Source organism: Phalangium opilio, unplaced genomic scaffold, assembly GCF_054372755.1.
Source record: "Phalangium opilio isolate 3A_F unplaced genomic scaffold, DU_Popi_V2 ptg000003l_1, whole genome shotgun sequence".
NCBI classification, from domain to species: Eukaryota; Metazoa; Arthropoda; class Arachnida; order Opiliones; family Phalangiidae; genus Phalangium; species Phalangium opilio.
Window position 1 is genome coordinate 1,660,068 of NW_028324145.1, and position 15,402 is coordinate 1,675,469.

The 15,402-nt window shown below is 41.0% G+C and overlaps 1 non-coding gene across 1 annotated transcript; it reads left to right on the plus strand.

Moving 5' to 3' along the window:
* Positions 1 to 13,738: 13,738 nt before the first annotated feature.
* Positions 13,739 to 13,811, plus strand: TRNAI-GAU (transfer RNA isoleucine (anticodon GAU)). Its single transcript has one exon. It is a non-coding gene; the product is annotated as a tRNA-Ile (tRNA).
* Positions 13,812 to 15,402: the final 1,591 nt, after the last annotated feature.

Genomic DNA, 15,402 nt, shown 5'->3' on the forward strand with positions numbered 1-15,402 from the left:
CATCGCCTAACACTATACACTGAGTCTCTTCTTCTTCCGGAAGTACTAAGTCTGGTTTCAAAGTTCTGACTAAATTACGCCACTGATATAAGCTGATAAAACAAGCATCAGCGCCTGAATCTAGCCTGGTCGCGAAAGTTCCATGCGAATATACGGCGTCTATAGCCACGGGAGGATCAACCTCACAGCGACGCACATCCATAGAGCTGCATTCAATAAGGGGCTTTACTTTCGTCGCGCGGCGGGAAGACGTTCCCCTTTTGGTCTTCCCGCTTTCGCGTTTCCGGAAGCTTGCTTTTGCGCGACCTCTTGTTTGTCCGGACATGTTGTGGCATAATGCCCTAAGTGTCCGCACTTATAACATTGGATTTGACTTAAATCGTTTTGCTCTGTTTGAGCCGGTGTAGGTCTATTGGAAAGTCTCACGTTTGGCGTCGCAACCTTTGATGTTGCACCTCCCCCCTGCGGTTTTGTTAAAACCGCGGCTGTGGGAGAATTTCTTCTCCCACTGGATTTACGCGGGGTAGACTTTTCCCTGTCTCTAGGATACAATGTGCTAGAAGGGGTCGCCCGTAAAATTTCTTCTGTTACGCGGCCCTTTTCTATGAAGCTGCGCATTGTCCTTATGCTGTCGTGAAAGACATGGATGCGTATTTCGGGGAGGATATTACGCTTGCAAATCCCGACTAGTTCAGAGTCCGTATACGGAACGCGTAAGTTCTGATTCATCGCGGTGATACTCGCGATGTACAGACTGTTAAAAAAGTCTTTGCGCGTTGCGTTTTCCCACATATTTTACAATATTTCAAAAACTATTCAAGCTAGCGCTCTGGAATAAAGTGCGTTATAAAAGTTTTGCATTTCTCTTTCATATTTTACCCGTTCCAAAGTTGTCCTTTGCATACTTATACCGGAAACCGGAAATGTCAAAATTATCAACTTTGAAAATATTGGATTCTCGAGGATATAAATGCTATTTTCGGAATCCTTGGGGTCGATTCATATTTGAAAAGTGTTCACCAAATTCAATTCGGATGAATAGGTCACGAGTAATCAGCCTTTATTCAAAATCTGGCAAACTTGGTTAGATTGGCGATAATTCATAATCGAGTATCGAATCTTTGTCGTAATAATGCTTGTTAGATGTTATGACACTTTATGCATATATATATGATTGGTCTTTTGGCGCAATACTTTGAAACAAATCAGACGTTCATTAAAGGGATGGTGAAGTGGAAAATAAAGTAATTTTTCATTAATTCTTCTATAAGACCAATCTGCATCGTGAAACATCCAGGAAATAACACCGAACGATTTTTAAACGACAATTAGTTTGAAATTTCATGGATAATTTTAAATAGGGATCTCCGACCAATCGCGTAGCGCCCCGCCTTTTTATCAACAATTTTCTCTTGGCACGCTCCGTGTTGAATAAATTTATCGCGAGACTTGAAAAAATTTGCACGATGTGATAATTGTGGCGCGAGACATGGAGTGTGCCACGAAAATTTTGTTAACGCAAAGGCACGGCGTTACGGGATTGGTCGGAGTTCCTTTTTTGAAATTATTCTTAAAATCTTAACCTAATTTGAATATTAAAATCAATGGGAGGTATTTCCTGAATTTTTCATTATGCATACTGGTAGAAGAATAAATAAAAAAATCACTTTATTTTCCACTTCCCACTCCCTTTAAGAGAAAACTCGCGTCTTTTGAAGAGGAGAAGCGGTTTGAAAATTTTGTTATTTGGGCCATGATATCATAATATTTAGAACTCATATTAATTACGTCTAGGTCTTCAGCAAGATTCATTGCAGCCTAGAGAAAATCTCATTCGTGATGGCCAGGGTTGGCAAAAACCCGGCAAAAACTAGTTTTTGCCGGGACACGTGGAAAAAACCGGTAAAAACCGGCAAAACCGGAAAAAACCGGCAAAAACTAAATTCATGGTTACAAAGTGGTAAACTAGCGAGTTTTAAGTGCATTTTCGTGATGTTTGTTATTGTTATGTTAGAAAAATAACAATAGTATTTTTAATTTTTAAATTTGAGGTGGTTATTACTCTATTAAATTTTTAGTATTCAAATTTGCCAGGTTTTTCGCGAATATTTAACGAATAATTAGTCAAATACTTCACATAGCAACTGGAAAAAACCTTAAAAAGTGGAAAAAACCGCGGAAAAAATGGTTCTTGCCACCGGTTTTAACCTGGTTTAAACCGCGCGGTAAAAACCGCGGAAAAATTAGTTTTTGCCACCCGGTTTTTACCAGGTAAAAACCGCGGTTTTTTCCACCCCTGGCAAAAACTTGCCAACCCTGGTGATGGCGTATGCGCTTCACGAGATCCCTTCAAATAGACATATTCGACTATTCCAAATAAGAAACAACTTCAGAGGAGAGGGCTTCTATGCTAGGAATGTTCGCTACGCGATTGAGCTTCGCTAAACGGAGCCTGAGGTTGGCTATAGCCTCCCGCGTTTAGCGCAAATGTGAGGCCAGGGATAGATTTAATTTTAGAAGTGGGAATAGAGAATAGTGTAATCTAGGAACGCGTCAAATTCCCGGACTCCCTTCCACGGAAAGGAGGGGTATGAAAGAAGGGGCGTGTCAAAGCGACAAAGGTAAAAAGGAATAACGTATTTCTTTGCCGATCCCGTCAGTAACGTCATAAAAACCTAGTTTAAGTGAGCTAATCTGACATTTTAAACTTTTTATTACGGTTTGGAGGGAGGGGCTCTATACTGGGCTATGAGTCGGACTGAATTAAACGCTAACCGTTCTCGAATCCTGCTTCTAAAATTAAATCTATCTCTATTGAGGCTTAATAATAAAGCCGACCACAACCAAAGCATGGGCAAGCATAGAGAATAGAGTAATCTAGGAACGCGTCAAATTCCCGGACTCCCTTCCACGGAAAGGAGGGGTATGAAAGAAGAGGCGTGTCAAAGTGACAAAGGTAAAAAGGAATAACGTATTTTTTGCCGATCCCGTCAGTAACGTCAGCAAAACGTAGTTTAATTGAGCAATACGAAAATTTAAACTTTTCATCACGCGTTAGAAGGAGGGCTCTATACTGGGCAATGAGTCGGACTGAAATAAACACTAACCGTTCTCGAATCCTGCTTCTAAAATTAAATCTATCTCTATTGAGACTTAATAATAAAGCCAACCACAACCAAAGCATGGGCAAAGGCGAATTTCACAACTGACGTTCAAAGTTACCGATGGAAAAACCTAAAAATTAAATGAAAAAAAAAATGAATGCCGGTAAGAATGATCACAACTGAAAATAACAGCTAACAGCTAAAACGAACCCGAACGGTAAACACTTGAAGTTGGCCTCTCTGCGCTGCTGGTCTGCTACTCCTTTCGTTTATTTTCTATGGCAAAAATACTAACTTTGGGATGTATTGGGATATTAGGCCATTTGTGTTTTAACTTTTTAAGACTTATTGTGTAGGAAAGAAAAAACGACCCTGTTTAAAGAAACTTTGGATAAATTTTAATATTTAGTTAAAAGTTGAAATTTTTTTATAAAATTTGGACGAAAATATTTAAATAACAAGACTTCCTTTGAAATTCAAATTGAAGAATGTTCCTGTGCTTTATTGAACTATTTTTTACAAAAGAGACAGTCACTTTCAGTTTCAATTGTTGCTTGATACTTTATTGGACATCCCCTAGTCGTTAAAGGAAGGATGAAGAGGAAAAATAAAGTGATTTTTTGATCGATTTTTCTTATAATGAGACCATTATATGCACAGTGAAACATCCAGGAAATACAGTCTCCGAATGATTTTAAAATTCAAATTAGGTTCAGATTTTAAAGATAATTTGAAGTAAGCACCACTGACTAATAGCTTAACGCCCTGCCTTCCTGTTAACAAAATTTCCGTTGCACGCTCTCGCGCCACGATAGTCACATCGCAAGCAACTTTTATTAAATCTCGCGATAAATTTCATTCGGCATGGAGCGTGCCACGAGAATTTTGTCAATAGGAAGGCAGGGCGTTACGCGATGAGTCGGAGGTCATTATTTCAAATTTTCCGTAAAATCTGAACCTAATTGGAGTTTCAAAACCATTCGGAGATATTTTCTGGATGTTTCACTATGCAGAATGGTGTTATAATTAGTAGAAGAATCGATAAAAAATTATTTGATTTTTCATTTCACCCTCCCATTAAACACATTCTTAATCGTACTATAATAGACAGACATAAACTCTAATGAAATTAGGAGGTAAAGAATTGTAATATTAAAAATAGAGATGCGCCCTGTTCGCTGGTATTTTTTTTCTCCGTATGAGTAACCAGCCCACGTCGTGACCGGTATTAATATTAACAAGTTGGGAAAACCAAAATATTACCTCTCCGTGTCAAGAAGATTATATAAACTTAAGTATCCAATAAAAACGTTATTATGTTTCTGAGTTGGGGTTTCCCATTTTTGTTGTTGTTTTGAAAAATATATCGCAGTGCACGGGCCTTGATAGATATAGGAGGCAATGAATGAAATATATCACAATGCTCGGGCCTTGATAGATATAGGAGGCAATGAATGAAATATATCACAATGCACGGGCCTTGATAGATATAGGAGGCAATGAAGGAAATATATCGCATGCACGGGCCTTGGTAGATATAGGAGGCAATGATAATCTCACTCTTTGCACGAGAGGTTTATCTTTAATATTTAAATAAATATAATTATTTTTTATTATTTTAATCTTCAATAATTAACATTAATAATAGTTAAATCGTTTAAAATAAAGTTATACCTATTATCTTCTCAAACTTTGCTAATATTGACGTTTAAAGTGAAGGGTACCTCTCTTGCCCGCTTTTTTCAAATTTGGGGTATATATACGATTCGTTTCCATTATAATAGTAAGGAAAAAGCGCAATTGCGAAAACCTTTGGTGGCGATCCCACCTTAGGGAGGCTAGACGTTTCTCGTAACCCTAGCTGATCGCCGCGTATATCCTAAAACCAAACGATGATAATAGAGTAGAAGCCAATGATACAGATTGGTGTCTATGTGGAATAGACGGAAGACCAGTGGATGGTGGTGTTAGAAGCCAGTGTAAGTGCAGACTGGTGTCAATGTTGGGATTGACAAAGAACAGAAGATGGTGGTGATTAGAAGCCAGTAAGAACAGACTGGTGTCCGTGTGGGATGGACAAAGACCAGAAGATGGTGGTGTGAGAACTCGAGTAGAGGAGCCATTTCCGTGACTGTGAAAGCAGTTCGGAAATGGCGAACACGTTTGCTCCGATACGCAAACTGCGAACGCGGTCACGTGGGTGTAACAACAGACAGACAGACACACAGACAGACACACAGACACACACACAGACACACACACAGACACGGCCGTTACAGAACCTCTCCTGGACTACGTCACACGGAGAGGTAAAAACATAGACTGCTTTTAACTCTTTCCGTATTAATTTTGAATTGAGAAACAAGATTATCTTAAATATTAAAAAAAATATAATTAATATTTAATATTTTCTTCGTTAGTTATTCGCCTTATTGAACGTTACATCGTTTTGAAAAAGAACAATTAAACATTCTTGAGAGACTTGACTAATATTGGCGTTTGAAATGAAGCATACGCCGGTTGCTTCGCCTTCATCAAATAGGTAGTATATAAGGGTGTCGAATCGCAGCTATGGATAAGAACAGCGCAATTGCGTGAACCTTTGGTGGAAGCCCCACCATTGGGAGGCCGGACGTTTCTCGTAACCCTGGCCGATCGCCGCGTATGTCTTAACCTTAAGGAGTAGAAGCCAGGTGTACAGACTGGTGTCCATGTGGGATGGACAAAAACAAAGACCAGAAGATGGTGGTGTTAGAAGCCAGGTGTACAGACTGGTCTCCATGTGGGATGGACAAAAACAAAGACCAGAAGATGGTGGTGTTAGAAGCCAGGTGTACAGACTGGTGTCCATGTGGGATGGACAAAAACAAAGACCAGAAGATGGTGGTGTTAGATGCCAGGTGTACAAACTGGTGTCCATGTGGGATGGACAAAAACAAAGACCGGAAAATGATGGTGATAGAAGCCAGTAAGTGCAGACTGGTGTCTATGTGGAATGGACAAAGACCACAAAATGGTGGTGTTTGAAGCCAATAAGTACAGATTGGTATTCTTGTAGAATAGACAATTGACTAGTCAGATGAAGTAATAGTGGCCAGTTGATTTGTGGATAGATTCAAGTTTTGAAATTTCCGGGAACTGTGAATACGGTCCGGAAATAGCGAACACATTTGCTTCAATTCGGAAACTGCGAACACGGTCCCCTGGGGTGTAAGTCAATAACAACAGACAGACAGACAGACAGACAGACACACACACAGACACGTCGAAATTAGAACCTTTCCGTGACATACGTCACTCGGAGAGGTAAATAACCTGATAGTTATTCTTGACTAACTTAAAACATTGTTTTAGTGTATGGTTTCAGGCTCAGCAGGACAATTGTCCAACCCATACGTCCCGACTCGTTGCAAGATTTTTGGAGAACGAAGGAATTAACGCTTTGGATTGGCCCGACTTGAACCCGATTTAGCGTTTATGTCTGTCATTTAATAAAAGATTAAAAATGTGTTTAAGGGCTACGGGAGGTTAAGTAAAATATTAAGCTACAATTGAAACTGAAAGTGACAGTCTTGTTTGAAACAGATAGTTCAAGAACGCAGACGGTATTTCCTGGATGTTTCACTATGCAAAATGGTCTTATAATTAGAAGAAGAATCGATAAAAAAAATCACTTTATTGTCCTCTTCATCCTCCCTTCAAGGGCTAGGGGATGTCCAATAAAATATCAAGCAACAATTCAAGCTGAAAGTGACTGTCTTGTTTGTATAAAATAGTTCAATAAAGCACACGAGCATTCTTCAATTTGAAACTCGAAGGAAGTCTTGTTATTTTAAAATGTTCGTCCAAATTTTATAAATATTTACAGAAGAAAATAGGGGAAGTGGGTAGCCGTAGCCTTGAGCCATACAAGTCGTCCAGTGTTTCTCACTTACAATGGTCGATTCCCCTACCACCCTTAAAATTTGAATCTGGCCAATCGGCGCGAAGCATAAAATAGTACCAGATTTCATTGCGAACGCCACCATGTAGCGAACTGTGGAACTAGCTTGTGTAGTCTGCTTATATTTCTGCTGTGCGTCAGTTTGAGTTAGGGTTACGTCAGGCAACGGGTTAATGCGGATATTGGTTTAATTAAGGACGAAAATTCGGTTATTTAATAAAATGAATGTCGTTAAGAGTACGCAGTGTGATTTAACGTACAAGGAAACTACCGATAAGAAAACTCAGGCTGTGTTGAAAGGAAAAGTAAGATCAACCCAAACCAATCCCAATGTTAAAAATCAAACTACAACAACTTGGATACAACTTTATTACTTTGAACTCTTCCCTATCACAGTTTAAAACTTCGGACAAGTTAATTTTTTCCCTGGAACTTAGAAATACCATTGTATTTAAAAATAAAGACATATTTTAAAATAAGTTATGAATTTAGTACTTACCACTCGATTCCAGCCTATGCCATTCTGCCCAGGGTGAGAAATAAGGCGGTGGCACTGGGCAAATGACCAGTTTATAAATTGCCTTGACCAGTTTATTTATTAAATGCCTGGGGGTCTAGTGGTCACCGTGACCACTTTTTAAATTGCCCTTCTTTAGTAAAAAATAAATTCCCGGGGCACTGTACCAAGGAGTAGTTTTGATGTATATACTATAAAAGTTTACTTGGAGAAGCCTAACACAACAACTGGTCTCCTGTTATACTACTCCATGGTGACATATTGCTTGTAAGCAATGATTCAATGAAGAACGGAAGGGGAAAGTGACGGAACGCCGTTATCCGGACCGGACGGGTTAGCACTTAGCACCAGTGCCTAGTAGACTAGCTGCGATGTGCGTTGTTTTTAGGAGTCGTTAGTCTTTCATTGTAATGCAACAAATTTAAGCACTTCAAAGCTAGAAAATTCTACTCGTATTAAAATGGAACATGTTTCCATTAAAGGTTCCAAGTTTAATTATTTTCTTTAACATATATAAACTATAACTTTTGAGTGAGATATAGAAATCAATTCATATAAAACATATAAACAGTATATAAAACCTAGAACCATTTCAGTGCAGCTCTGACAGTATGTAGAAATATTAAGTGGTCATTGACCAGTTTTTTAATTAAAACCCTTGGGCTCTACTGGTCAAATGACCAGTTTAAAAATTTTCCTTATTTCTCACCCTGATTCTGCCTGAGTGCCTCACTGCCTCTAGCAGACGCCTCTAGTCAGTTGGAAGGCGTAGGACCGTACTGTCCACAGAATCACGTCACTCGTGTGTTAATGCGCGTAAAAATCCTATCTCTCTTCACCCCCACGGGGAGGGAAATGGCGCGAAAAATCCGTAAACGGGACGCCTCGCGAAGTTGCCCAAGCTACCCACTTCCCCTATTTTCTTCTGATATTTACTATAACTAGTTATCAATAATGATATTAATAGTTTTCCAAAATTTCTTTAAAAAGGCTAGTTATCTTTCCTACACAATAAAAGTCTTAAAACACAAAATGGCCTAATATCCCAATACCTCCCAAAGTTAGTATTTTTGCCATAGAAAATAAACGAAAGGAGTAGCAGACCAGCAGCGCAGAGATGCCAACTTCAAGTGTTTACCGTTCGGGTTCGTTTTAGCTGTTAGTTGTTATTTTCAGTTGTGATCATTCTTACCGGCATTCATTTTTTTTTTTCATTTAATTTTTAGGTTTTTCCATCGGTAGCTTTGAACGTCAGTTGTGAAATTCGCCTTTGCCCATGCTTTGGTTGTGGTTGGCTTTATTATTAAGTCTCAATAGAGATAGATTTAATTTTAGAAGCAGGATTCGAGAACGGTTAGTGTTTAATTCAGTCCGACTCATTGCCCAGTATAGAGCCCTCCTTCTAACGCGTGATGAAAAGTTTAAATTTTCGTATTGCTCAATTAAACTACGTTTTGCTGACGTTACTGACGGGATCGGCAAAAAATACGTTATTCCTTTTTACCTTTGTCGCTTTGACACGCCTCTTCTTTCATACCCCTCCTTTCCGTGGAAGGGAGTCCGGGAATTTGACGCGTTCCTAGATTACTCTATTCTCTATTCCCACTTCTAAAATTAAATCTATCCCTGGCCTCACATTTGCGCTAAACGCGGGAGGCTATAGCCAACCTCAGGCTCCGTTTAGCGAAGCTCAATCGCGTAGCGAACATTCCTAGCATAGAAGCCCTCTCCCCTGAAGTTGTTTCTTATTTGGAATAGTCGAATATGTCTATTTGAAGGGATCTCGTGAAGCGCATACGCCATCACGAACGAGATTTTCTCTAGGCTGCAATGAATCTTGCTGAAGACCTAGACGTAATTAATATGAGTTCTAAATATTATGATATCATGGCCCTAATAACAAAATTTTCAAACCGCTTCTCCTCTTCAAAAGACGCGAGTTTTCTCTTAAAGGGAGTGGGAAGTGGAAATTAAAGTGATTTTTTTATTGATTCTTCTACCAGTCTGCATAATGAAAAATTCAGGAAATACCTCCCATTGATTTTAATATTCAAATTAGGTTAAGATTTTAAGAATAATTTCAAAAAAGGAACTCCGACCAATCCCGTAACGCCGTGCCTTTGCGTTAACAAAATTTTCGTGGCACACTCCATGTCTCGCGCCACAATTATCACATCGTGCAAATTTTTTCAAGTCTCGCGATAAATTTATTCAACACGGAGCGTGCCAAGAGAAAATTGTTGATAAAAAGGCGGGGCGCTACGCGATTGGTCGGAGATCCCTATTTAAAATTATCCATGAAATTTCAAACTAATTGTTTAAAAATCGTTCGGTGTTATTTCCTGGATGTTTCACGATGCAGATTGGTCTTATAGAAGAATTAATGAAAAATTACTTTATTTTCCACTTCACCATCCCTTTAATGAACGTCTGATTTGTTTCAAAGTATTGCGCGAAAAGACCAATCTATATCTATATAAATCAAAGTCCTGACTGACTGACTGACTGACAGACTGACAGATAATCAACGCCCAGCCCAAACCGCTTGCCCTAGAAGGCTGAAAATTTGCAGGAACGTTACTCATAAGTAGTAGGCGCGTACTAAGAAAGATTTTTGCAATCCGCCGCCATCTTAAAAAATGGCACCCAGAAATGTAAAAACTCTTCTCTATGCAACGAAGTCCGCGCGTTTCAACCGATTTCACAGATATTTAGTACACGGGTTTCCTTTAACCTATAGACAGACTGAATGCTCTTTTGGGTTCGATTTGTTGCCATCTTTTTAAATGGCGGCCAAAAACTAAAAAACCCTTCTTTATGGAATAATGTCCGCGTGAAAAGTAATAAAAAATGTCCCGACGGGCTGACGGGCAACGCCGAGTGCCTTCGCTCCTAGGATGCTACAAAAATATTAGTCATCAGTAAAATCTACCCATTCTTTGTATCATTTTGATGGTAGTTCTTATTACACGCGAGCGACGCCGCGGGTAACAGCTAGTCATATATATATGCATAAAGTGTCATAACATCTAACAAGCATTATTACGACAAAGATTCGATACTCGATTATGAATTATCGCCAATCTAACCAAGTTTGCCAGATTTTGAATAAAGGCTGATTACTCGTGATCTATTCATCCGAATTGAATTTGGTGAACACTTTTCAAATATGAATCGACCCCAAGGATTCCGAAAATCGCATTAATATCCTCGAGAATCCAATATTTTCAAAGTTGATAATTTTGACATTTCCGGTTTCCGGTATAAGTATGCAAAGGACAACTTTGTAACGGGTAAAATATGAAAGAGAAATGCAAAACTTTTATAACGCACTTTATTCCAGAGCGCTAGCTTGAATAGTTTTTGAAATATTGTAAAATATGTGCGAAAAACGCAACGCGCAAAGACTTTTTTAACAGTCTGTACGCGTCAAAAGGCACACCGTCGGATTGTTTAAATTGCGCTATTTCTAGGCGGAGGGATTCCTCCGCTCTACCCGAAAAGAAATAGTCTCTAAATGCGCCTTTCACGGTACGCCACGTTAATGCTTGATTTGGCCTATTCAAGTCCCTAAACCAAATTAATGCACGACCCCTCAATATTTGGGGTAGAAGCGCGATAATGTCATCTCCTGACATGCTGTGATAGTCCGCGAATTCCGTCAAAGTCCGAAGGAATTCCGGCGCGCTTTCACCTTCGACACCACTAAATATTAAGTGAGGGGGCGGTTTTGGCCTACTTTTGGGAGCTGGTCTAGTGCCTACATTTGCTAATGTAGTTGCTAGGGTTTGAATTGTTTGTAGCCAAATGTTTGACGCTGCACCTTGCGGTGGCAGCGGCGGAGGTGGGAGTCCTCCAGCCGCTTGTCCTTGCGAAGGACTAGTACCGAGGCTTGGAGGGGGAGTGATCCCCCTCGGGGGAGTATGGGATCCCGGTAACTGCGCGTTAATCGCGGCGATCAAGGCATGCGGATCGGACGGATTCATGACGCGACAGTTAATTAGTTCAAGCAATGGCACAAGTAGTTCGCACAAGTACGCGTTTAATTACAAATGGTAATGGTAGTCTTAACGGGTCCTGGCAAGCTCGCCACTTTATGTAACCGTAAAGTATTAAAAGTAGGAAAAGGGGCCTAACTTCACGATTCCACAAAGAATTTAAATAAAACTAACAATTTAAAGTTCCCAGGTTACCCGCTTAAAGATCTTATTGATCATGACTAGGTTATTACCAGATAATCCATGGTGGTAGGCAGAAAGACGCAGATGTATCTTGACAATTAAATTTATTTATTACAACCAAACGCGTCTGTTCTTGTCGCGTTACAAAAACTTACTCTCTCTAGAAAGCGGCGGCGGGGCTTTTTATCCCCGCCAAAATATTTTTTATCTTTTTACAATGAGCGAGTGGCGCTTAAGGCGCCACTTGTGAGAGAAAGGGGAACTAAAAAAATAGAGGAAGCAGACGACTTCGGAGGGATGTGGAGGTCGTCGTTACAACGTTTTCAATCTAAACGCGTTTGAAGCAGATACTTTTTTCAATCTATGCGCGTTTGAAACGTAAACATTTTCAAACTATACGCGTTTGAAACGTAAACATTTTCAAACTATACGCGTTTGAAAAATAAAAATTTCAGAACTAAACGCGTATAGGCTGGGCTCGTGTTTAAAAAGGCGTTGCATTTTCCCGTTTAGGAAAACGTTTAGAATCTAAACATCGTTTTTTCTGTGTAGCTCAATGAATACCACGTTCGGCTGTTAACCGAAAGGTTGGTGGTTCGAGCCCACCCGGGAGCGGTGTTGTGACACCTCAAATGTAACGTTAAAAGCCAAAGTTTTTCCACAATATCTGACGACCATTTAATTTTTAGGCTTCCATGGCGCAATGGTTAGCGCGTTCGGCTGTTAACCGAAAGGTTGGTGGTTCGAGCCAATCAGGGAGCGGTGTTGTGAGGTATCAGATCTAACGTAAAAATTCAGGGTTTTCCCACAATACCTGACGAACATTTAATTTTTGGGCTTCCGTTGCGCAATGGTTAGCGCGTTTGGCTGTTAACCGAAAGGTTGGTGGATCGAGCCCACCCAGGAGCGGTGTTGTGACATCTCACATGTAACGTAAAAATCCAAAGTTTTTCCACATTACCTGACGACCATTCAATTTCCGGGCTTCTGTGGCGCATTTTCAGCTCGTTCGGCTGTTATCGGAATGGTTGGTGGCTCAGGCCCACCCGGGAGCGTTGGTGTTAAGTTTTATAAGTAACGTAAAAGTCATCGTTTTTCCACAATACCTGAAAACCATTTAATTTCTGAGATTCCGTGGCTCAATGGTTAGCGCGTTCGGCTGTTAACCGAAAGGTTGGTGGTTCGAGCCCACCCGGGAGCGGTGTTGTAAAAGCTCAAATGTAACATAAAAAGTCATAAGTTTTCCACAATACCTGACAACCATTTAATTTCTGAGCTTCCGTGCCTCAATGGTTAGCGCGTTAGGCTGTTAACCGAAAGGTTGGTGGTTCGAGCACACCCGGGAATGGTGCTGTGAGGTTTCAGATGATACGTAAAAAGGCAGAGTTTTTAAACAATACCTGACGACTATTTAATTTCAGAGCTTCCTTGGCTCAATGAATACCGAAAGGTTTGTGGTTCGAGCCCACCCGGGAGCGGTGTTGTGACACCTCAAATGTAACGTAAAAAGCCAAAGTTTTTCCACAATATCTGACGACCATTTAATTTTTACGCTTCCGTGGCGCTTTGGTTAGCGCGTTCGGCTGTTAACCGAAAGGTTGGTGGTTCGAGCACACCCGGGAGCGGTGCTGTGAGGTTTCAGATGTTACGTAAAAAGTCAAAGTTTTTCCACAATACCTGACGACTTTTTAATTTCAGAGCTTAAGTGGCAAAAAGGTTAGCGCGTTCGGCTGTTAACCGAAAGGTTGGTCGTTCGAGCCCATGCAGGAGCGGTGTTGTGAGGTCTCAGATGTAACGTACAAAGTCAGAGTTTTTCCACAATACCTGACGAACATTTAATTTTTGGGCTTCCGTTGCGCAATGGTTAGCGCGTTTGGCTGTTAACCGAAAGGTAGGTGGTTCGAGCCCATCCGGGAGCGGTGTTGTGAGGTCTCAGATGTAACGTAAAAAGTCAGAGTTTTCCCACAATACCTGACGAACATTTAATGTTTGGGCTTCCGTGGCGCAATGGTTAGCGCGTTCAGCTGATAACCGAAAGGTTGGTGGTTCGACCCCACCCGGGAGCGGTGTTGTGAGATCTCAAATGTAACGTAAAAAGCCATCAACTATACCTGACGACCATTTAATTTTTGGGCTTCCGTGGCGCAATGGCTAGCGCGTTCGGCTGTTAACTGAAAGGTTGGTGGTTCGAGCCCATCCGGGAGCGGTGTTGTGAGGTCTCAGATGTGAGGTAAAAAGTCAAAGTTTTTCCACAATACCTTACGACCATTCAATTTCCGGGCTTCTGTGGCGCATTTTCAGCTCGTTCGGCTGTTATCGGAAAGGTTGGTGGCTCAAGCCCACCCGGGAACGTTGGTGTAAAGTTTTATAAGTAACGTAAAAGTCACAGTTTTTCCACAATACCTGAAGACCATTTAATTTCAGAGCTTCCGTGGCTAAATGAATACCGCGTTCGGCTGTTAACCGAAAGGTTGGTGGTTCGAGCCCACCCGGGAGCGGTGTTGTGACACCTCAAATATAACGTAAAAAGCCAAAGTTTATCAACAATACCTGACGACCATATAATTTTTGGGCTTCCGTGGCGCAATGGCTAGCGCGTTCGGCTGTTAACCGAAAGGTTGGTGGTTCGAGCCCACCCGGGAGAAGTGTTGTGGGGTCTCAGATGTAGCGTAAAAAGTCATCAGTTTTTCAAAATACCTGCCAACCATTTAATTTCTGAGCTTCCGTGGCGCAATGATTAGCGAGTTCAGCTGATAACCGAAAGGTTGGTGGTTCTAGCACACCCGGGAGCGGTGTTTATAGATCTCAAATGTAACGTAAAAAGCCAAAGTTTTTCAACAATACCTGACGAATATTTAATTTCAGAGCTTCCGTGGCTCAATGAATACCGCGTTCGGCTGTTAACAGAAAGGTTGGTGGTTCGAGCCCATCCGGGGGCGGTGTTGTGACATGTCAAATGTAACGTAAAAAGCCAAAGTTTTTCCACAATACCTGTCATAAGTTTTTCCACAATACCTGACAACCTTACAATTTCTGAGCTTCCGTGGCTCAATGGTTATCGCGTTCGGCTGTTAACCGAAAGGTTGGTGGTTCGAGCCCACCCGGGAGCGGTGTTATGAGGTCTCAGATGTAACGTAAAAAGCCAAAGTTTTTCAACAATACCTGACGACCATTTAGTTTTTGGGCTTCCGTGGCGCAATGGATAGCGCGTTCAGCTGTTAACCGAAAGGTTGGTATTTCGAGCACACCCGGAAGCGGTGCTGTGAGGTTTCAGATGTTACGTAAAAAGTCAAAGTTTTTCCACAATACCTGACGACTATTTAATTTCAGAGCTTCCGTGGCTCAATGAATACCGCGTTCGGCTGTTAACCGAAAGGTTGGTGGTTAGAGCCCATCCGGGAGCGTTGTTGTGAGGTCTCAGATGTGACGTAACAAGTCAAAGTTTTTCCAAAATACCTGACGACCATTCAATTTCCGGGCTTCTGTGGCGCATTTTCAGCTCGTTCGGCTGTTATCGGAAAGGTTGGTGGCTCAAGCCCACCCGGGAACGTCGGTGTTAAGTTTTATAAGTAACGTAAAAGTCATAGTTTACCACAATACCTGAAGACCAATTAATTTCTGAGATTCCGTGGCTCAATGAATACCGCGTTCGGCTGT